We start from the raw sequence: 24,282 nt of genomic DNA, 5'->3' as shown, positions 1-24,282 counted from the left end.
CCCCGACGAGCTTCGCAAGACCCTCAAGGTAGCTCCAATACCAAAAAACATGGATCCCAACCTTCATCGAGGCAGAAGAGAAGCGAGGGCCGAATTCATTGAGAAAACATACGCTCCTCAAGCCACGACCGTGTATACCGACGCGTCTTGGAGAGGAGGAGATACCAAAATCGCTGTAGCGGCGGTGGTCGATTCGTCTTTACGCGAAATGACCAGCGCGTCTCTCCGAGGCTGCACAGCTGCAGAGTCCGAGAAAGTAGCCGTTGCTCTAGCGGTGGCGGAGGGCTATAGAACCGGGCGGTCGCTAACAATACTCACGGACTCTCAAACAGCCTTCCGAAATTACATGAATGGCAGGATAGGTCGTCACGCGCTCCTTATACTCCTCGCAGCGAGCGACAGAATTAAAAACCAGGAAGAACAAAACGACAAGATCCCACACAAAATTGTGTGGGTACCGGGGCACACGGGGGTGGCAGGGAACGAAGAGTCCGACAGGATAGCTCGAGGATACATTACTTTCCGAGCATCCGACGAGACCGCGGAACTCGCGCCAGCACCCAGGGAATATTCGGCCATACTACAAAACTATAGAGGCAGAAGAATGCGATATCCCCCACCGCACAAATCTCTCAGCAGAGAGGAAGCTGTCACTTGGAGACAATTACAAACAGGCTCTTTCCCAAACCTACATATACTAAACAAAATGCACCCTACGATATACACGGCCAAATTTCCCTGGTGCGACGAAAAACCTACTCTATACCACATCACATGGGCCTGCCAAAACATACACGTGGTCCCCAAAATACAAAACCCGAGTGCGGAGCAGTGGGGCTCTGCTGTCCAGCGACCGCTGTGAAGACCAACAAGGTCTGGTGCAGCGAGCTCAACGGGCGGCAGTGGCCAGCGGAGCCCTGGACTGAGGGCAACCGACCACTGATTAGTTGCGGACGACTTCGACAGAGAAGGCTCCTGGGGGTAGAAGCAAGACGTCTCTGAAGATGCCCCCAAACCGCAGGAAAAACCATTAGTGTAAATAAAGTTTTCCCTTCCCTTCCTGGAGGGAGACTTCGTCCAGATTGAGTAGTGCCTTGTACGTTATGCCATCTGGCCCCGGCGCCGTAGAGCGGCGAATACTGAAGAGTGCTCGGCGGACTTCGTTTAAGGTGATGTCGGCATCAAGTTCTGGGTTAGGTGGAGGCAGATTGGGTGGATCTGCCGACTGAAGAGATGTGGGTATATAAGTGTCCCGTAGTTGGCCAATTACGTCGGTGCCCTTTTGGAGCTCTAGTTGTATTAGACGTTGCGTTTTTACTTGTGTGTGAGATTTAGTGGTTGTTGGATCCAAGAGAGCACGTAGGAGGGACCAGGTGCGTTTACTGCTTAATGTACCCTTGAGGTCGTTACAAAATGTTGCCCAGTTTGCGCGGGCTAGAGTGTTCGCATATTCTTCTGCCTCGCGAGACACAAGCGACCAGATAAAGTACCAGCCGCGTCATCCGAACCGGGCCGCTGGTCGCAGCGTACGTGTCGATGAAGCGGTGAAACTTCGCCGGAAGGAAGAAAACAAAAATGAACAATCTCGTTGCGATAGCAACCATGCAGAATCGCACGGCTCGTTTACGTCACAAAAGCCGTTCGCATGGCATGTACAGGGGCCCGATTCTCGATATTCACATTCGCCTGTCGGCGCCATATTGCCTCTGACTGGCTGTCAGAAGTGTCAATCGCCGTCAATGGGCGTGTCAATCAGGGTCGGTTACAGGAGGACTTTTCGCGTTGACGTCGATTTGACGTGGCATTGAAAATGTATTTTCGCAGCGCTATTCTTGGTGCCCGGATGGTACACATATGTGATTCTGAAGGAAGCTGCAAGTGGAGCGTGCGAGAGCACTTGCGCTCGACTTGCAAGTTTGGAGAAAATAGCTTCATACCGGAAATGGCAACTTTGTAGAATCTGATTGGTAATGTCATGTAACCCACGTGATAGGCACGCATTTTGGAGTGATGTGAGATTGACGTTTCGCCACGTTTACGTTGTGCTGCCCTTGCAAAAAAAACTCTGCCTCTCCCGTAACCGAGAATAGAGTAAGCATGAAATGTTTACGGGCATAATGCAAAGCGCACGCGGACACGACGAGACGCAGGCCTGACAAGAATGTATATGCAGCGCTTTCGAAACTGTCCGAAGTGCGTAGAGGCGAAAGCGTTTTCAGCACCACTTTGCGTATGTGACACTGGTGATGTTACCACTGGATTACGTCACACATAATTCATGACGAAGTAATGACAAATTACTGATTAGTGTGTAATGACTGATTAATGAGTAAATACTAATAAACTGCTAATTAATGACGCCTAAGCTTCGCCTTTAGGAGTGGAACGCGACAGCGTGTTGTAGCGCTGCCAGGCAGTCCGCGGAACGCCACCACCCAATCGGCGTGATGCCTCGTCCTTTGAACGCGACGCTTTTTGAGGAAAGGAAATTACGCAGTAATTCTCTGCCATCTCGGTGGACACCCGAGCCGCACTTTACAGGAAGGTAGGAACGCCACCACCCGTTTGGCGCGATACCTTTCCCTTTGAACGCAACGTATTTTGAGGACAGGAAATGGAGCAGTAATTCTCTGTCATCGCGGTGGACACCCGAAACGCACCGTAAAGCATTTCATGCGTAAATATTGTGGCATGTATGTGCTTTTTGCACGCATATCAGAAATCGGAAATTATAATTCCGTGCATTATCAAACGCACAGCTCGACTGATATCATGATAAACATTGAGAAGGCACTGGCAGCAGTTATTTTTTGTGACTCGTTTGGAGACCAACCGGCGCTTGCATGCCGGTCGCGTAGGAGGGCTTAGAGAGTCTCGTTAAATCTCGTTAAGTCTCGTGCGGTGCCCGGATGTTCTCGTTTAGGAGATAATTTTGAAAGGGCCAATCACCCTGAGAAAGATCCTTGCCCCCGCCCCCCCGTGCGTCGTTGCTACGGGAGGCTGATTCTTCTTTGTCCAGTGTTCGTTCTATGCACTATAGGCTCTAATTTGTGATATGTACGGTGTGTTAAAATAAGGTCATGATGTTTCTGGGTGGCCACCCACTTTGTATACATTTGTTTTGCCCTCAGACATGAGTGTGTTTCCAATGTTTTGTTTGTTTGCACTGTTCAATAAACTTCCCTTTTATTCAGAGCCCGGATGACTGGCATTCAGTGCCCGGATGATGGCTCTCGGTCTCGGCGTGACGTAACCACAATGCCGACAACGGGAGCTAAAAGCATTTCATGCTTAAAAATGGCTGAAATTCGCCGCCATCATTTCGACCGGCGAATGGTGCCCGAAGCATGCAAATGAGTTAGTGAAATGCTGATTTATACAGCGGCAGGTAGCCGCATTTTAACGGGTATTTATTTCAAGATAAAACTAAGCTTACAAAAGTCTTGTTTAGATTGCACAATGCAATGATATGGCGTTATAAGGGCACATCTGAAATAAGCAACCCTTGAGAGTGTTAATAGTGAAGGCTTAAATGTACAGCTTTATAGGGGCGCTAACTGCTCTCCCGTTGCAAACCGTTCGCTCGCAGTGAGAAATCATCCGTCCGTGTGGTTAGTGTAGCGCGAAAATTCCTCGAACGACAGTGCCGGCACTGCGATTCGCTGCTCGTTTCATTTATTCATCGTTTGCTAAACCCTAGAAGTGGGACTGGTGAGCGACTTTCGAGGTCACCGCGAAGCTTTCGAGTTGTCTCTGGCTAGACAGCTCGCCTGTGCAATCACCTGACGAGGCATATGGTGTGGTGGTTATGCAAGGATGCATTGCGGTGAGAAGCAGTGCCGAACTATCGAGCTCTGAGGGGCGATCGCCAGCTGTGAAACGTGTCTGAACGGATGGGCTTTGCGCGCGTGACGAGTGGATGACACGACAGGTGTTCGCGCGGCCGAGCAACAAACTCCAGGATTGTGCTGGGCTTCTCGACGAGACATCCGTGTGTGTGAAACGTCCTTCTCATTCGTTTTGCATGCATGCTGAAAATGACTTTAAAACAAGCGCAGGAGTATATGCAGGATGCATGCTGCGAATCCGAAATTTGTATTCGGCATTTCGCGTTGGTTTTTTTATCAAAGTGTTTTCAATTTTTGCACACGGCTCCGCGTTGAGAAAACAAAGCCTAGCATGCTAGTACTTTGGTTGATTTCTTTGTTTTTGGTGCTGATGAATGTGAAAGGCAGCATAGGTGAAATCAGCTGGAAGGCGTCGTTTCCTTAAGTGTGGAAAAAAAATTGCGTGAAACTCTAAAAGAATACTATAACCTAGCTTAAGAATTATGAAGCACGTCAAAGTGATTTCGCTATTCAAGCTGAAATTTCCATAACAGTGTTACATCATCAGTTGCACAGCAGTCACGTGGAAATGATTGTAGGAGGCTGAAAAAAATTATTTCTCCTCGGGTGCGCGGGAAACAAACATATATGACTCTTGTACATTTTGTTTACAGGTGTGTTGTTCCTGCCATTGAAGGTTCCAGCTCACACGAATTCTGTGCGGGATCCATCCATGACCCGTTTGTGTGCAATCTCTCATGTGCTGCCTGCAAGGAAGTCGTCAAACTCGTGAGCACGTGCTTAATCTGTTGGGGTAGGCATGAAGGGATAACATGTTTGCCAGCAGTAAGATTGCGTACGGCTAATGATATCTCATTGCATTTATATAGTTTATTGAGCAAGCAAGAATAGTGTAAATAGAACCACATATGAAAATAATGTAAATTAATCATGTCTGTACTTATCAGGTAACAGCGGAGATAGGTGTGGGTGACACGCAGTGTTGTTCTGTGGCTTTGGATTTCTCTTAGTGACCACAATGTCTAGGTAGCCTCATTTCGATTGGTGCAAAGTGCAAAAGCATGCATATACTAAAAATCTCAAGGTAGTCATAAACAGTTAAACTTGTGCCCTTCATTGCAGTGCATTCTGTAGCAGTTTTCTTGAGTATAGAAAGACTGTAATAATTTTTTGTGTCCATCACTTTTGGAAATCTGCCATCAAGTACCTCCAACTATAAATAAACAGTTCATTTTGATACTAATAATTGGTTTTGCAGTGAGCGTATTTTACATTTCTATGTAAAACTAAACTATAGTTGAGCTTGCGGCTTCAACAATTTCACATATTTGGAAACACGATGTCCAGCTTGTTGGGAGATTTCAGTGCACAGCGTTGATTAACGTGCAGGTGATGGTGTGCATATTATACAGACGTGGCGGACCACCCTCACCGTCCATGTTACGTAACATGGACATGGCTTCACATGAAGGCAGACGACAAGCGCGGGTTCGCACGCTTGAGAGGCAATATGGCTATAAAGAGGGCGTCTATTACGTGGACATCACAGGGCCGTCGCCCGCGGGATTCTTCACGGCTGCCGTAGTCCACCGGGGAATGAATGTCGATGGGCTGTCTTTTCGGGCCCCAAATTCAACACGAGCGGAGGAAGTCGCAATAGCTCTCGCTGCCGCCGATCCAAAATCGAAAACGGTTATCACAGACTCTCGCCGGGCCTGTGAACATTATCTTGCAGGCGAAATACCACCTCTGGCCTCGCAAATTCTAAGACGCGCTCTCGCCGATCCAACTCGCACAAAAGTGATCTGGGCTCCTGGCCACCAGGGTCTACGAGGCAATGAGGCCGCTGATGCGGCCTCCCGAGCGCTCACACACCGGGCTCCTCATCCTAGCTCTCATGGCTCAGAAGCTCATAAACCGCTTCTGCGGTTCCGCGAAATCCTAATTTATTATTGCGACAGCCACCGTCTCTACCCGGCACCTGCCAAGGGGCTGAGTAAGGCGGAGGAGCGAACTCTGCGGCGCCTGCAGACAGGAACCCTTCTCTGTCCTGCAATAGCAAAACACTTCGATCCGAACACAGATGGGCGCTGCCCGCACTGTGGAGAGATCTGCGATATCTTTCACATGGTGTGGGCATGTACTCAGAATCCTCACCTTCCCCCCTCCCCCACCAACACCCGAGAGGCATGGGAGACTGCCCTCCTCAACTGCTCCACACTGGAGTCCCAAAGGGCTCTGGTCAAGCGGGCGCGAGACGGGGCCTCGTCATGCGGTGTCCCGGACTAAGGATACCGACCATGCAGCAGGGTTATTTTTTTTTAACCCTCAAGCTCTCTTTGATTAAAGTAGTTTTTCACCACCACCACCCTCACCGTGGGGTCACCCAGCTGGGTGGCCATACCGGGCTCCTGAGGTGTCTGCAAAGCCCATAGTACAGCATGATCAAGACTTCTCTGCGAAGGTCACCACAGCTTGCAATGTGCAACCCAACATATCCATCCACACTCAGCTGTTCGATGCCCTTTATTGTGTAACTGTCATCGAATACAAGTAAAAAACGAAGTGCCAGGAGACCCTCCAGCCAATGCTGTCGACCGATTTTCTTGACGCCGCGGTTAATACAGTTGAGCCGTGGTTAAGCTCATTGAACATGCAAGCCCCTGAGACCATACGTAATAGGCCCAAGACGATTAACTATGGCTTAACCGGATTAACTGCGGCGTCATGAAAATCAGTCGACAGCATTGGCTGGAGGGCCTCCTTTGAGGAGTTTTCGGCATGCACGTGCGCCACACTTACGCCAGCTTTTGTTTACAGTAAAAAGAAATGTCCTATTGGAGGTAGCGGCTCATCTTATGTAACTGCAGCGGAAAGCATAAAAAACGATTCGATCACGCCTTTGGGAAAAGAAGCCTGAAATGCCCGAAACCTGCAAAGGGACAGGAGTTAAGTGTTTCCGACATTCTGTCCTGGGTATTTTCTAGCCACATGGTACTGAAGACAAAATAATGAGGTACTAGATTGGACAGTTGTTTCAGCAGTGCATGTGTACATTATTAAAGAAGCCTATTTGGTACATTAATAGAGTAAAAAAGCAGCACAAGCAAAATACATGCAGGACACGCATGCTCTTGAACATAACATGCACAATTACAATTAATTTTTTTGGCGCTATGTTTTGCGGTGATGCTTTTTCATCACAGTCACAGGAAAATTTATTTGCGAAGCACTAGTCTTGGAAACATGCACACTCTGTTTCATTCAGTGCGTTGCTTATGATGTGTTTTACTGTATATGATGTAGTTGTGATGAATAGGGACGTATAAAAGTAGAAAAAAGACAATAATTACAGTTTATGGAAGATGAAATAAATATTAACTGAATAAAAAAATTGGCAGTGGCTTAGCTCTGCTATGCCAGGGTATACGTAGCTTGAGGTGAGGGCAGTAGCGCACACCTCGGTGGACACCTGAAGCAGAGGGTGAAGGCGCATAACTGCCCTCTTGGAACAGTGGACACCTCAATCATGCTTTAAGCTAAGTGGTGCTTAGTGGCGGTAGTGACAGCTGTGCCCATGTTAAGGAAAGGAAGAGCACATAACTGGCTCCCTGGGTCAGTCGACACCTGAATCACGCTTTGATATAGATGGAATGGTGAGAGATGTGGCCTGCTTGCGTTAGCGCTGACAAGTTGTGGCATAAATGCAGCGGGTCACCTTCTTACACTCCGATCATTTTAAGGAAAGGGAGGAGAGCGCGAGCGGTGAGGCACGCCAGCTGTGCGTAGTGACATCACTTAATGCACGCGCATGCGCAGCACGGCTCTCTAGGAGCCACGCGAAACTGCTCAACCTCGGCCAGTGTACCTCAAGCTACAAAACGTTCCACCAGTCAAAGTATTGATGCTGAACGTATATGAAAAATGTGAGTAATAAATCGGGACTCACGTTGACAGACAAATATATATATATAAGCATGAACTGGCAGCATGAATGTGAGATAAAGTATCAAAAGGTGGTAACACAAATAAAATGAAGAAAAAAAACAAGCAAAAGAAGCATTGATGTTGGACAATGTGCACGAACACACTGCAAAACATGATTTTTCATTCAAATGCAGTTGATGGCGCCTACCCGCTTGAGCCTTTGCTCATCACACCTATCCCCGGGCATCACGCATATGGCAGTCCAGCAGCCAGATTCAACAGTGCTCATTCCTCACTCAGGTCTGTTGTTGAGCGGACCATTGGTGTCCTCAGGAGTCGGTTCAGGTGTCTTCAGAGGTATCGAGCACTGCACTATGAACCTGTCATTGCTGCGAAGATTGTTGCTGCCTCTGCAGTGTTGCACAATGTGTGCATTTATGCCTGACAGCCTCATGTCGACACCGTCGACGACAGAGATGATAATGATGGGGACACAGACCAGTGTGAAGAAGTAGAGGAAATCTCCGCACTGTACCAGTCAGGCAGGACCAAGCGTGGGCAGCTGTTACGGACATTCACTCATGGGCAACACCGGTAGACCCTGTGAGCTCCCCGAGCTGCCTCTCCAGAACCAGCCACGTCGTCAGCACCACCAACCACGTCGTCAGCACCGCCAGCCACATTGTCAGCACCACCAGCCACGTAACCAGCACCTTGAGCCAGGTCAACAACGCTTTCAGCAATATCACCAGCACCACAAGCCACATCACCTGCATCATCCTCCAGTTCTGTGGAGTGCTGCATACTATGTTTCATGCAGCACCTAAAGTTGTTGCTGCTATAGGTTTTGTGTGTTTGTGTACAGTGGAAACACAATTTGGACACATTTTCCCCATGCGTGTGTCATGGAGCGTGCCTCATGACATGGTTGTTTGCTGCGTCTGTAAGCCTACAGGATTTTTTTCCTAGCAATTTTTTTTTCTCTGTGCTTACTTCTAATCTGTGCTTACTTCTCGTTCTAAGGCACCATCAACTGGATGTGATCCTGAACACAGTGCTGAAGAGATGACGAATAAATTGCAGTACGCAGTGTACTATTTCAAAATAGTGGGGGCTGGTGGTGTGCAGGTTTTGAAGCAGCTGGGGTTCTTCATGTAGATTGATGTAGCACAGCAGACGGACATGTTTTCATTGGCCTCCATAAAAATATGGCCACTGTGGTCGCAACTTGATTCTTCTACCTTGTGATGCTCAGCAGCCGAACCCCACAGCCATTGAGCTGGAACAACAGTGGCTACTTCCAAGCTGTAACCTCCACGTGTGGATTGTGCAGCCATGGGCACAACAGAGGCTACTTCCAAGCTTTAACCTCCACGTGTGGATTGTGCAGTGATGTGCACAACAGTGGCTACTTCCAAGGTGTAACCTCCACGTGCGGATTGTGCAGTGATGTGTGCTCGTGTAGTGTTGCGAAAAATAGGCTATGTGCATGCTGTGTTTCTGTGCCATGTGCATCATTATTTCAGTTGCCGTTGCAGAATGGACAATTCACGATATGTGCATCAGTTCTGTGCTCCTTATGTGAACAAAGTGGCTCTACTCGGTGCAATGTGGGCGCACATGAAGCAGGCCAAAAGAAGAACCAGCACTTTCGGCACCTTCAGTCTCGAGATTCACTGTTTGTGGTGTCGTGCTGAAGTTACGTCTGCTCGCTCCGGACGAAACCCACTGGTGAGCACTGTATTGATGCTATTTTCGCTTTGGCAGTTCTGTGAGTCATGAGGTTGCGGTCCCACTTTGTAATCCTTATATATTTTAACTGCCTTAATTGTACAAGCATTTTGTAAGACAGGCCTTTGGCTCCCGAGCCATCGGCGGCTGCCTTAAGGAAGAAGACTACGAAGAAAACGGTGCCGATGCTCGTGCGTGTGCTGGATTGATCACTGCCTCTGGTCTGAAGCGAGTCTGTACCGCTAGCCATTCGCGACGCAGCGCCTTCGAAGATGTCCTATACTATACTTGATGGAGGTGCTGTCTGCACTCACCCTTGAGATAGGCCACGTTGCCCAGGCTACCAGGCTCTGCCACGGTGCCCGACACCCCGGCCCAACCTGCCCAGCTTGTTGCCACTGCTGTCATCTGTTCCGGTGCCGTCAGTCAGTGCGACCCTACAATCTTCATCGGCACGGATGACATGGATGTGGAAGATTAGTTGGCCTCCCATTAACGCGTATTTGCGCACAACTAGTGAGACGACAGCGTTAAGCTCACCAATGTTATATTTTTTCTCAGCGACGTTGGCAATATGTGGTTCCGCAACCACGAGACGGACATCTCCAGCTGGGCGGATCTTAAAACCAGCCTCACGGAGGTCTTTGGTCGTCCCGCTGTGCGCAAGCGTTGCTCGGCACAAAGCTTACGCAGCCAGGGACAACAAAGCGGTGAAAACTTTACCAGTTACATAGAAGATCTCGTCGACGTTTGCAAGTGCATCAACTCTTACATGAGTGAGGCCGACAAGATAAGACATATTATGGTAGGCATTGATGGTGGCGCCTTCCAGATGCTCGTCGCCAAAAATCCCCAATCTGTGTCCGATGTCATCAGCTACTGCCAGAGCTTCGATGAGCTGCGGAAGCAGCGCGTTTCCACCCGGCACACCGACTTTCAAGACGCAACAATATTCAGCTTGGCTCTTTCCGGGGTCGGCGCTCTGGACCACCTGTCAGTCCTCCAGCACATTCAGCACATTGTCCGTGAGGAAGTCACCCGCCAGCTGTGCTTGACTATACCTGCCCACATATGCCTGCGCCGCCGCTCACTCCCAACCTCCAGCGCGTCATACAGGAGCAGGTCGCCGAGGTACTGCCCTCTCCTCCTTTACCTCCTCAGCAGGCACTGATTGCGGCTCCTTTAACGTATGCGGATGCTGTGGCGCGACCGCAGCCTTCGCGTGCTGCCCCTGTCTACAGGCCTGCCCACCACCTGTTAGAACCCCAGCGACCTGCACCTCCCACTTATCGTCCGGTTGCCCGCAGACGATCGCAGCCCCAGCCTCTCAACGCCTCGCGCAAGCAGACAGTCGTCCTATTTGCTACGCCTGCGGAGTCGCTGGCCACGTGGCTCCTTTGTGCCGCAGTTGCGACCATCGTCCGTACATTTATAAACGTGAGCCGACCTACGATCTTCCGCTGTCATCCTCGCCTTTGTCACATGAGCCGCCTCCAGATCCCTCTTTTCCTAGCTAACCGTTACCGCTCCCACCGCTCGAAATCTCCTGGCTGACGTTCCCGTTCTCCGATGCTCCGCCGCCCACCCGCCCCGCAAGCATAAAACTAACGGCTGCAGTTCAGGAGGCAAGAACTGCGCCGCCAGTGACTCGCTGAAGTCCTGTTTCCGTGCTTGCCCTATATTATCACCGTGTTCGTTCAGGAAGTCGCCGTCGAAGCACTTGTTGACACTGGCGCAGCCGTTTCCGTTCTTGGTAACAACCTCTGTCGCAGACTCAAAAAAAATGACGACACCTCTTATTGCCGTTTCTCTCCGCACCACCAGCGCTCAGGACATTCGACCACTAGCCGCCTGCACGGCCTGCCTGCTTAGAGTTCATCGTCCTCACCTGCTTATCTCACGACGTCATCTTTGGTTGGGACTTCCTTACCACACACCACGCTGTTATTGAGTGCGCCCGAGCTCAGCTTGAGTTACCGCCCTTCAGCGACGCTCCCTTGGACGCACCCGACGCTGCTCCCGCTACTGTGATCGTCTCAGGGGACACTGATGTTCCGCCTTTTTCATCAGTGCTTGTGCCTCTTTCTTGTGCTACTCTCTCTGACGCAGCTGTCACATATACGCGCTCTTTACGATGCGCCGACCAGAAATCTTTTGCTGCCTCATGCCCTGCTGACAATTATTCACGGCTCAAGCGCTATTTATGTGTCCAACCCGTTCTCCTGCCCTACCACTGTGCTCCGTGGTCAATCGCTTGGTAGTGTTGTCGTGTTCGATCCCGCCTCAGCATACCCCCTCGTTGATAGCACGGCCGGCCTTCACGTCAGCGCAATTACGCCTGTTCCCATCGCCAATCCATCTCCTCGATGTTTTTCGCTGTTCCGTTGACGTCGCCCTGACGCCTACCCAACGGGCCCAACTTGTCGCCGTTTTGCACCGTTTTGCAGCTTCGTTTCACTACCAGCAAACTTCATTTGGCCGCGCAACCACCGTTACCCACTGTATTGACACTGGCACACATGCCCCTTTGCGCCAACGTCCTAACCGCGTTTCAGCCGCTGAGCGCCGCATCATTCACGAACAGGTGACCGGCATGCTCAAGCGCCACGTGATACAGCCGTCGCAAAGCCCGTGGGCATTGCCGGTGGTCCTTGTTAAGAAAAAAAGACGGTTTCATGCGGTTCTGCGTTGACTGCCGTCGTCAGTACAAGATAACATGCAAGGACGTTTACCCTCTCCCTCGTATCGACGACGCCTTCCACTGCCCGCAAGGCGCTGAGTTGTTCTCTTCCTTGGACTTGCACTGGTTACTAACAACAGGTGCCGATGGCAGAGGCTGATCGCCCAAAAACTGCATTCGCCACACTTGACGGGCTCTGAATTTAATGTCATGTCCTCGGCCTCTGCAATACCACCGCCACATTCGAGCGCATGATGGACAACCTACTCCGCGGGCTCAAGTGACACATATGCCTTGTTACCTAGATGACATTATGATCTTTTCGCCGGATTTTTCTTCTCACCTTTAGCACCTTGAGACTTTTCTTCGCTGCCTGGTCTACGCTGGCCTCCAACTCAATTTAATAAAGTTCCGCTTCAGGGCTCGGCAGCTCACCATTCTCGGACATGTCGTGTCCAAGGATGGCGTTCTCCCGGACCCAGCAAAGTTGCGAGCTGTAGCATAATTTCCAAAAGCCACTTCTGTAAAAGACCTCCGCAGCTTTGTCGGCCTCTGCTCCTACTTCCGCCGCTTTGTCTGCAACTTCGCCGCTTTCATCGACCCTCTGACCAAGCTCCTTGCGGCCACGACCTTTCAGCCTGTCCGCCAGGCTGTGATGAAGCCTTTACGACACTCCGTCGGCTCCTGACCACTCCGCCAATTCTGCATCATTTCGACCCAATTCTTTAACGAAACTCCGCACTGATGCCAGCGGCGTCAGCCTCGGCGCAGTCCTCACGCAGCGCAAGCCGGGCTTTGACGAATAGGTTGTTGCTTGCGCCAGCCCGACACTAACAAACGCTCACGCTGACTACTCTGTCACCGAGGAGTGTTTAGCCATCCCGTGGGTGATCGTCAAATTCCGCCCTTACTCCCTTACTTAAACGGGCGCCCTTCTGTCGTTGTCACCGATCACCACGCAGTCTGCTGGTTGTCCTCTTTGAAAGATCCCTCTGGTCGACTGGCGCGCTGGGCTCTGCGACTTCAAGAGTACGACATCCACGTGGTCTATCATTCCGGCCGTAAACATGCCGATGCTGATGCTCTCTGCCGTCTAATGCAGTGCCTTCTATATCCGCCCTGCATTCTTTGACGCTTGAGTCCGCTGATATTATTACTGGGGGGTTAGCCCAGCAGCAGACGGGACTGGCCACAGTCAGAAGGCACACCGAGCTAAATCACTCCAGCACAAACTGCCACGTCCTCGTCGTCGTTCACTGCCAAACGTCCAAAACAACGTCGTCTTCGCCTATCAACTATGCACCGTAACACTACCCCCCCCCCCTCCTCCGCCAGGCGGAAGGAAGCACAGTCCCTGGGCGTCCTAAGGTGGTGGGTTTGAATGGTAGGGCTTAAGACGGGGGACGTGTACGAGCTGTGTGGAGGGGGCCGCAAAAGGAGTGTGGGGTTGCAGGGGCGCGATCTCGTAGGCCACATTGCTGAGTTGCCGCAAGACGTGGTAAGGACCCACATAACGAGGCAGCAACTTCTCACACAGGCCCACACGACGCGCAGGGAGCCGAGGAGTACGAGGGAGTCGGGAGGGTAATGGGCGTCACGGTGATGAAGGTCGTACCGTCGTTTCTGAGCGAGTTGTGAAGCGTCGAGGCGATCTCGAGCGATACATACATAGACAGCATGTCCGTCAGGGTGCGGTTAAGACGCTCAGTAAGGCGGTTGGTCTGAGGATTGTAGGCCGTCGTGAACTTGTGGCGGCTAGAGCATGAGCGCAGAAGGTCGTGGACCACTTTAGAAAGAAAGCAGGGGCCGCGATCCGTAAGCAGTTGACGAGGAGCGCCTTGAAGGAGGACGACGTCATGGAGAAGAAACTCGACGACATCGGAGGCACAGCTGGTAGGGATAGCGCGCGTGATAGCGTACCGGGTAGTGTAATCGGTCACAACGGCAATCCACTTGTTCCCGGAAGTTGATGGGGAAAAGGACCACGCAGGTCGAGACCAACACGGAAAATGGGTCAGTAGGGATGTCGATGGGCTGAAGCTGGCCACTGGGTGGAAGTGGGGGCGTTTTCCGGGGCTGGCATTGATCGCAAGCAGCAACATAACCGCGGACGCAGCGGTAAAGGCCAGGCCAGAAGAACCGCCTGCGCACGCTGCCATACGTGCGTGACACGCCTAGGTGCCCTGCAGTAGGAGCGCCATGAAGTTGGGCACCTACTGTGGAGCGGAGATGGGTCGGGACGACGAGCAAGAGGTCGGCGCCATCGGGGTGCATATTGCATCGGTACAAAGTATCGTGATGCAGCACGAACATTCGTAGAGCAGGATCGGAAGGGTAGCTGCGGAGGCGGTCGACTATGAGGCGCAGAGATGTATCACGGCGCTGCTCGTCACCAATGTTTAGAAAGTCTGATACGGAAGTACACAGTCGTCGGTATCACGGGTGTGGAAATCAGGAGGATCGACAGGATGGCGGGGCTGACAGTCAGCGTCTTGGTGCAGCTGGCCAGACTTGTGGACAACATTAAATGTGTATTTTTGCAAACACAAGGCCCAGCGACCCAGACGGCCTGTAGGGTCTTTAAGAGAGGACAGCCAACACAAAGCATGGTGGTCCGTAACTACGCAGAAGGGCCTTCCAAACAAATAAGGGCGGTATTTTGTTAACGCTCAAACAACAGCAAGGCCCTCCCGCTCCGTAATGGAGTAGTTACGTTCGGAAGGAGAAAGCAGACGGCTGGCGTAAGCAATCAGACGAAAGTGCTCGTGTTGGCGCTGTGCAAGAATGGCGCCAATACCATGGCCACTGGCGTCTGTGCGAAGTTCCGTAGGCGCAGATGGGTCGAAATGCGCCACCACAGGTGGAGCAGTGAGGGCCGCAACAAGTGCCGCGAAGGAGCGAGCTTGGTCAAGGTCCCAGGAGAAAGGGACATCCTTCTTCAGGAGGGTGGTAAGGGGACGGGCCGTGTCGGCGAAGTTCGGGATCAACCCATAGAGAAAGATATTGGTAAAGAGCGGACACTCCCATAGGGCCAGCGGCCCATTTGACTGCAGCGCACCAAGCGGGCGGAGTCAACGTCCGGTTTCGGTTTCAGGCGCGCGTAGTTTGAATGTGCATGCGCTGCGCCTCGCTGCCTGGGGCGACTTCCGGTTCCGCTTTAAGGGCCCGCTTTCCTTCCTCCATGGCCCGCGGTTTAAATGTTAGCATACGCCGCGCCCCGCTGCGCCGTTGGCAGCGTATAATTAAATAATTTCGAGTGCTTTTGACAAGCCTTGAACGCAGCTGCATCACAGCCTTTGCCAAATAATTAGGGGTGTGCGAATATCAAATTTTTCGAATACGAATCGAATACGAATACTTAGTTCCGAATATCGAATCGAATATCGAATAATCAAGGACAGACCCATTTAATCACTACAAAACATTTATTTGGGCACCCAAGAAAAATCACAGTTCAACTATCGATGATTAAATGAACACAAAAGGTGTGTGTGGCTGCACAAAAAAAATGGCTGAGGCTTAGCTAAGGTTAAGCCTAGTCAGATGCGAAGCATATTGATGGCTAGGCTTGGTAAAGTTCCTCGCTTTGTTCTTCAGCTGTTGTTGAACGTTGTCGCCGAGCCGCATATTGAGCACACCGCTTAGCCAGACGTTCATCCCGCTCTTCATCGGTCTCTGTGGCACGCTGAAGCTTTCGCTTCTCGTTCAAATCAGCCCTGCTTCTAGGCGGCATCCCAACACCTGGCCGCCTCATAAGTGCCCGGAGAGTTGTTGTTGTTGTAGTGACTGAGAGAAGGATGAAAAGGAAATTGCACGGGCCTGCTACTGGCTCTAGCCAAGCCACCACCGCTGCCAACGTGCAGATAGAGGAGAGGTAAGAGATCAGAGGAAAGAGAAAAAGGCAAGAAAATACGCGCGTCGCAGCAACAACTGCGTCCGCCGGAGCGGACGCTGCTGAAAAAATCAGATAAGTGGCCGAAGCCGCGCTCACCGAAGCGAGGAGAGCGAGGCAAGCTCAGCTTTATACCGCTGCTGTAGCGTCACGTGGTCAGCTGCAGCGCCTCTGATGTGGAGCCTCCACCGCCGCGGCCGACCGCGCGAACCGGCAGCCCATCTCTCCTCTGCTGTGACGTCATGTTGTCACGTGGTGTCACGTGGTCACGCTAAATATCAATGGTAGCTCCACCGCCGCGCTCGACGGGCTGTAGTGTAGCTCTAGTAATATGCTTCGCATAAAAGTATCAGTCTCGAACATTATTCTTAGAAGAGTGGAAATATCAGAGAAGATGGCTAGCTTGCCATCAGCACAAAAGCGCGTTGCTGGGATGACGTAAAAGGTTGTCGTGAAGGAAAACCAGCTGCACCACATTGTCAGGCAGAAGTAGTTCCCTTCTTACTGAAACGACTCCTCCAGCCACAGAAAATGCCCTCTCACTTGGCACTGACCTGGCACGTATTGCGAGGTACTTCGTGCACAGCTTTGACTATACCAGCTTGAGAAAATGCCCTCTCGCTTGGCACTGACCTGGCACGTATTGCGAGGTACTTCGTGCACAGCTCTGACTATACCAGCTTCGCAGGTATAGCCACAAAAAATCTCACCAGCGCAGTCAGCTATGGCATGGCCCTTGGAGCAAGAAAGAATTTTCCTTCCGTGTAGGCGCCGCCATGTTATGTATCTGTCGACAGGGCTTGTGGACCGAAATGAACGCTGGTGCTCACAATGAATATTCGGCTAGATACGAATATTCGCGTCGGGTCGAATATTCGAAACAACACGAATACTTGGATTTCGAATCGAATACTAAAAATATATTATTCGAAATATATTCGAAAATTTCGAATATTCGCACACCCCTACAGCACTCCACAAAAGACACCAGGTGTTGCGTGAAATGAGAACAATTATTTTGTGCAACATAAACAAAGCCGTGGGATGCAGAAGATGGTTCCTGGCCTCCTGCTCAAGGTGATCCTGTTCCGGCACCACGGCACAGAGCAGGTGTTGCCGACGGGTGGCATCACCTGAAAAATTTGCAAGTGTGGTCATTCTCAGTCTCCTTATTGTAACTGTAACTAGTGAAAAGGTGCGAAAGCGGCGAGGGAACGAAATTACGAGCGGAGTCAGCATGTTTTTGCGAACCTCGCGTGCTGAACGTCGTTGCGCAAAGTACAATACACATACCCTACTACACGGCAGATACCAATCAACTTTTTGCAAGCCTTTCTACATTCCCTGACGTTATTGTCTACCTTAAAAAACATAGGTGGACAGCAGAGTACGCGGTTTGTTCGAGAATATTTGGTACAAAGACGACCACAACACGGACTACTAACCACAAGTACACAATGTGTTAGGAGCACTGAGAAATACACGGGTGCAACGTATGTTTTAAGAAACATTGAGAATTAAGCTATCGGCGCAACAGTTCTTGGTTGCCTTTTTTTGCCGGTTTTCAAAAGCGCATTCCTGTGTTGTCAATGCACGGGTGAAATGTGCGTTTTCACGAGCGCAGATAACGGAGCCTTTCACAAGTACATACATACGTACTACAAGAGTAAGATTTTTGAGCTTTTCGTGCGTCATCTTTTTTTTTCCACCAGGCTTGAAAACTACGGTCCCGTACTTGCAGCGCGGGAACGGTCGTCTTCGCCGTTCGCCCACTTTCAAAAAAGTACATGTTAACCTTACACCGACAAATGCCACCCAAAAGAAGTTACATATTGTCGGGGGCCATACAAAAACGTCAAGTCCCGAGAAAGCGCGAAACCAAGCAAAACTAACCGCTAGGCACAGCGCGTCGGGCCACAGGCCGTGGGCAGTTTTTTTTTGTTTCTACGCACCGACCGGCGAGGCTGCATCATGCCGCATCATTCCTCCCGCCCACGGCGTAGCATGACACAGCGTGCGCGCTCCCTTCACAACTGTGCCGGCGTACTAAGCTAGAGTGCTCGAAATGCAGCGTAATTTTGCATAAAGTGCTTGAAATGTAGCGTACTTTTGCAAAAACAAAACATTCCTTCCTTGACGTTGTCACAAACTGCAAGAATGCCGTGAACAACAGCCGGCTGGCCACAGAGCGAGCGCGCCGCTTCACGAACTGCAGACAGGCAACGGCGGCCGGCGCGGCCGCCTAAATTGCTTGCAATGCAGCGTACTTCGACAAACAAACATTTCGCACCTTGCCGCCGTCATAAACAGGAGAAGTTCTGCGTCGAAGGGCAAGAGAGACGAAACAAATTGCGGTCTGCCCGCACGAACAACTACGCCGCACGCTTTCACGCGCACAAAACAGCCCTCACGATGCTCCGTTGTCTGCTGCTCGGATGGGTCTGAGCCGCCGCGCCGGCTACCCGCCCGCGCGCGCGCGCGCGTTTAGAGACTGGTGGCGCCATCCTGGAGGCGGCAGATTATCTATTGGAGGAGGAGGATTGCGCGTCATTTCCTGGGGCCAGATTTCGCCGAGTGTCCGCTCTTTACCAATATCTTTCTCTATGCCGCGCCGGCCACCGCCCGCGCGCGCGCGCGTTTAAAGACTGGTGGCGCCATCCTGGAGGCGGCAGATTATCTATTGGAGGAGGAGGATTTCGCGTCATTTCCTGGGGCCAGATTTCGCCGAGAGTCCGCTCTTTACCAATATCTTTCTCTATGATAAACCGGCGAAAATACGAGCAGAGCCGTAGGAAACTGCGCACATCGCTCGAGGAACGGGGAGTGGGGAACTCACGAACGGCACGAACTTTGTCAGGGTCGGGCTTTACACCAGACGCATCAACCAAGTGACCGAGGACCTTAATTTGGCGCTGGCCAAAGGTGCACTTCTTGGAGTTCAGTTGGAGACCAGCGCGACTGAAGACCGCAAGGATAGTAGCAAGACGGCGTATGTGGCTTTCGAACGTGGAGGAGAAAACGACAACGTCATTCTAGGTAGCACAAGCACGTGGTCCATTTGAAGCCATGCCGAAGCCAGCGAGTCCATCATGCGCTCGAAGGTGGCAGGAGCGTTGCAGAGGCCGAAAGGCATCACTGAATTGGAACAGGCCATCGTTGGTGATAAAGGCAGTCTTCTCACGATCCCGTTCGTCAACAGCGATTTGCCAGTAGCCTGAACAGAGATCAATAGAAAAAAAGTAGCTGGCACCATGGAGACAGTCGAGGGCGTCATCAATTCTCGGAAGAGGATAGACGTCTTTCTTCGTTACTTGATTAAGGTGACAATATCGACACAGAAGCTCCAGCTGCCATCTTTCTTTTTGACCAACACCACAGGGGATGCCCAAGGGCTGGTAGAAGGCTCGATAATGTTGTTCGCCAGCATCTTGTGCACCTCTGTTTGGATGACATGGCGCTCAGGAAGAGAGACACGATAGGGCCTTCTGTGTATAGGGCTGGCATCGCCCGTATTGATGCGATGGGTCACGACAGAAGTTTGGCCAAGAGGACGATTCCCGAAATCGAAGACATCACTGTAGGAAGCTAAAAGGGCGCAGATGGCGTTGGCGTGGTCAGGTGGCAAATCCGCCGCGATCATTGCAAAAGTAGGGTCCGGGCGTGAAGCGGCCGAGCGGGGAAGGGCATGGAGATCAGCGTTAGGCTCAGCTGTTAGAGCAGAAACTGTACATTCTGCCAATGGAAGCAGTTCAGCGAGTGCGATGCCACAGGGTAAAACTCGGGGAGAGAGGCTGAAGTTCAGAATCGGAAGGCAGGTGCGGTTGCCGGTGACGGTCAGGACTGTGTGTGGAAGGATCACGTTACGCTGGAGGACAACGTCCTTGATTGGGTACGTGACGTAGACACCATCAGGAACGGCGGGAAACGGGGACATAGGGACATTGACTGCAGCGTCACGCGGCAAGTGAGTAAATTCAGCGGCACGTAACCGAGGCGGCTTGGTATCTGCGCTTGCGGAGCAGAGCGGCAAGTCCAAACGAAGAAGGCCTGTGGCGCAATCAATTACAGCCGCGTGCGTCGTTAAAAAGTCGATGCCGAGGATGACATCGTGGGGAAATGGTCGAGTACAGTGAACGCGACAGGGGTTGCACGACCAGCAATGGAAACACGCGCAGTGCACAGTCCAACAACGGCAGCAGCACTTCCGTCGGCGACGCGAACGGCTGAGGACGCGGCAGGTGTCCAACCTTCTTCAGACGACGGCGAAACGAGGAGCTCAAGACAAAAATTCGGGCGCCAGTGTCAATAACAGCGGTAACTGGTGAACCATCGACGCAGATATCGAGAAGGTTGCGGCGAGGAGCGAGGGTCAGGAGAGGATTTTCGAGCCGGGTCATCAATGCAGCATCACCTCCGGGAGCTGCATTGGTTAGTTTTCCGAGTGAGCGCCAGGTAAGGGTGGAGTGGATGGGCGTCGAAATTGCGGAGCACGAGAGCGGCGGATCTGAGGAAAAGGCGAGCGGCTGGACCTTCGCGGGGTCGAAGTGTCGAAAGCGTGTGGAGACTCAGCACGGGAAGACGTCTGGCGTGGTTCGAATCCGGCACGGCGATCATAACTGGAACTAGGTCCGTAGTCGGTACGACGATCGTAAGTGGAACGAAGGTGAGGTGGTGAAAACCAACGACTGCGGCAGTGACGGGAAATGTGGCCGACACGCGGACAGGTGAAGCAGATTGGGCCGTCGTCCGGGGTGCACCAATCCGCAGGATTCCGGTACCGGTAACGTGGTTGTATGGTCGGAGTCGGTGAAGCAGCAGCAACCAGTGGAGCGGTGTTTGGCAAACAGGGCGACGAAGGCGGCAGGCCAGAATTGAGGCCCACGTTCGCAAACTGCAGGCGAACGACGGCCTGGATCAGCGCAATCGTAGGGTCGGCCGGTTGAAGGGCGAAGGTGACGGGAGTCATAGCTTCCAGTTCTCTGCGTACAATTCTAGTTAAATTGGCAGGATGGGACGATTGTCGCAGTGTTGGCAGCTCTTCGTAGGAGGATGTCGCTGCCGTGTTAGAAAGGCGATCAAAACGAGAAGCAATACGGCGGTGTTTTGCCTGCTCGAATTGCCGGCATACCTGGAGGACGGAGTCGACCGTTGCACAGTCTTTACGCAGAAGAAGGTTGAATGCATCATCAGCAACCCCCTTCAGGATGTGGCCCACCTTGTCGGTCTCTGGCATGGTTCTGTCTACTTTTCGGCACAGAGCGAGGACGTCCTGGGTGTACGAGAGGTATGACTCCGTAGACGACTGTGCTCGAGAAGCAAGTTCTTTCTTAGCACCCAGCTTGCGTCCAATTGGTTTGCCAAATAAGTCTCGGAGTTTTTCTTTGCAGTTGTCCCAAGTGGTGAGGTCTTCCTCATGCGTCTCAAACCAGACGCGCGCCGTGCCCGCCAGGTAGAAAATAACGTTAGCAAGCATGAGCGTCGCGTCCCAGCGGTTGTGCTTACTGACTCGCTCGTACATGGCGAGCCAATCCTCCACATCGACGTCATTGGTGCCACAAAAGGTTCCCGGGTCGCGAGGCTGCGCCACGACGACGGTCGGCGCTGGTGGTGATGCTGCGGCCGGAAGTGGGTTGGACGGCATATTGATGGCTCGAAGCTGACGACCGCTGCGGAGGTCCAGGGCAGGGTCCCGGTGTGATACCCAGCACGACCTCCACCAAATATTACGGGGGGGGGGGGGGGGGGGTTAGCCCAGCAGCAGACGGGACAGGCCACAGTCAGAAGGCACACCGAGCTGTTGTTGTTGTTGTCCTCTAAATCACTCCAGCACAAACTGCCACGTCCTCGTCGTCGTTCACTGCCAAACGTCCAAAACAACGTCGTCTTCGCCTATCAACTATGCACCGCAATATGGCCTCTGAGGAACGCAGAGACCAGTGGATCGCTTTCCTCTTGGATTTCTTATCTGGCCAATCGTCTCGGGAAGGATCCCGTGCCGAAACTACCTTCCGGATCGTTGCAAGTGGCCGCTCTCTATTTCGACCCATTTGCGCTCCTTCATTTGCTCTTCCTACCGCGATGATCCCCGGTGTGCCCTTGTCGGCTTGTTGGAGACCTTCACCCGTCTATGACATCGGTACTACTGGCATGGGATGTACCATTATGTGCCCAAGTTCGTTCAGTCTTGCACCGCATGCCAGCACTGAAAAAAACCCACCTTGCCGACCCGCCGCTCGTTTGCAACCGCTGCCTTGCCCAGCGCAGCCCTTCGAGCGTGTTGGCATTGACCTCTACGGCCCTCTTCCCAGCATATCAGCCGGCAACCGCTGGATCATCGTCGCCATTGATCATCTTACCCGCTACGCCGAAACGTCGCCTTTGCCATCTGGTACAGACCACAACATTGCATCCTTCATCCTTCATTGCATCATTCTTTGCCATGGTGCTCCCAAAGAGTTGCTTAGAGGTCCGGCCTTTCTATTTGAAGTTGTAGAAGCTCTCGCTCAGGAATGCAACATCGTTCACCGCACCACCTCCGTCTACCATCTCCACAGACAAATGGCCTGGTTGAGCGTTTTAACCGCACTCTTGGCGACATGCTGGCCATGTGTGTAGCTTCCGATCACTGCAACTGGGACCGCGTTCTACCTTTCGCCACCTATGCTTTTAACTCCGCTGCTCAAGCCACCACCGGATTCTCACCATACTTTCTCCTCTACGGTCGTGAGCCTTCTTGCAGAATGGACACCATTCTCCCGTACCGCCCTGATGCTTCTGAATTTACGACTCTTTCTCAAGCCGCCACTTATGCCGAAGAATGGCGCCAGCTTGCCCGGTCTTTCACTTCACACGCCCAGCGGCAGCAGAAAAGCACCCGTGATCCCTCTGCACTTCTTCCCATTTATCTTCCTGGCTCTTTGGTCTGGCTCTGGGTGCCTTCCTCAAGTCCCGGCCTTTCCTGCAAACTTCTCAGAAAGTACCAGGGACCCCACCGCGTTCTTAGTCAGACCTCCCCCGTCAATTATCTCAACGAACTTCTTACTCTGTCCACTGATCATCGTTGCCGAGGCCGTGAAATCGGCCACACCGACTGCCTCAAACCATACTACGACCCCGCCGTCGTCACATCACCCTAGGCCGCCAGGATGACGCCTTTTCGCCCGGGGGCAGTTGTAAGACAGGCCTTCGGCTCCCGAGCACTCGGCCGCTGGCTTAAGGAAGAAGACGGAGACAACGGGGCCGATGGTCGTGCGTGTTGTGGACTGTTTGCTGCCTCTGGTCTGAACCAAGACTGTACCGCGAGCCGTTCGCTATGCAGCACCTTCGAAGACGTCCTACACTACAATTTCATGTTTTGTGTGCCATTTTTTATGTCGTAGGCGAGCTCTTTCCTTTGCTGCCTTAGCAAGGATTGAGCACAATTTCCACTTCGTTGCAGTGACTGATGACAAAATTGTTCAGCATTAGCCAGCAGCTTTTAGTTGAATTCTAATGCTAGCAGTTGTCAGTGGCTGTCTTCATAATGTAGGAACTCAGATGCTTTTGACAACAGATGACAGTGCTGATCATGTTTGAGTCTCTTGACCACACATTTTCTTCTGGATGTTGATCTTGAAACAGTTGAAATGATTTTCTTTTTTAGCTTTTCTTGTATTTAACTGCTGTAATTTGTTCTCACTGTTGTGGGGCCTGCTTGTCGATAACTGCAGTTTCCATTTTGTTATTTACCACGAGGAAGGCATTTGCAGGCTTTGTCCCGTCAACAGGTTTACAGGAGAAAGAACGTTCCCTAGCAATATGGGTCTACGTCTCAGGAGTAGTGCACTGCTGTCATGCCAGTTTTTATGTGTAGTGGTCTTCATGACATTCAATATTGTTTGAGTGAGCCGCTATACCACATGCCGCCACTATACAAGGTGGTGGTTAAGCTGCGCGAATGCTTCGATGTGCCAACTTTGTCGCACCGTCTCCTTCAACCAACCTTCGACAAGGCTTCGCAATTCACCACCAAACCAACACCGTGACCGTTTGGGTGCGCTCCTTAACCGACATCGACCGCCTCCACGAACTGAAGACTACCATATTTATCCGCTTCTCCACAAAACGCCTTTGGAACCTCCTCCTTGGCAGCATCCCCAGGTCACCGACAACCGACCCCTACGTGTCACGCGCACCGCTCATGGTTCAATGAGAGAAACAGAGCC

At 51.9% G+C, this 24,282-nt stretch overlaps 1 long non-coding RNA gene across 1 annotated transcript; it reads right to left on the bottom strand.

Moving 5' to 3' along the window:
- Nucleotides 1–17,072: 17,072 nt before the first annotated feature.
- Nucleotides 17,073–18,678, bottom strand: LOC149343957 (uncharacterized). Its single transcript, XR_016282747.1, has 2 exons — nucleotides 18,369–18,678; nucleotides 17,073–17,211 (listed from the first exon to the last, which is right to left on the bottom strand). It is a non-coding gene; the product is annotated as an uncharacterized LOC149343957 (long non-coding RNA).
- Between the last annotated feature and the right edge of the window lie 5,604 nt (nucleotides 18,679–24,282).

The sequence above is a fragment of the Amblyomma mixtum genome, chromosome 5 (genome assembly GCF_055824585.1).
Source record: "Amblyomma mixtum isolate Tamu chromosome 5, ASM5582458v1, whole genome shotgun sequence".
NCBI classification, from domain to species: Eukaryota; Metazoa; Arthropoda; class Arachnida; order Ixodida; family Ixodidae; genus Amblyomma; species Amblyomma mixtum.
The sequence above is the reverse complement of the archived record's forward strand: the minus strand, read 5'-3'. Positions and strand labels throughout refer to the sequence as shown.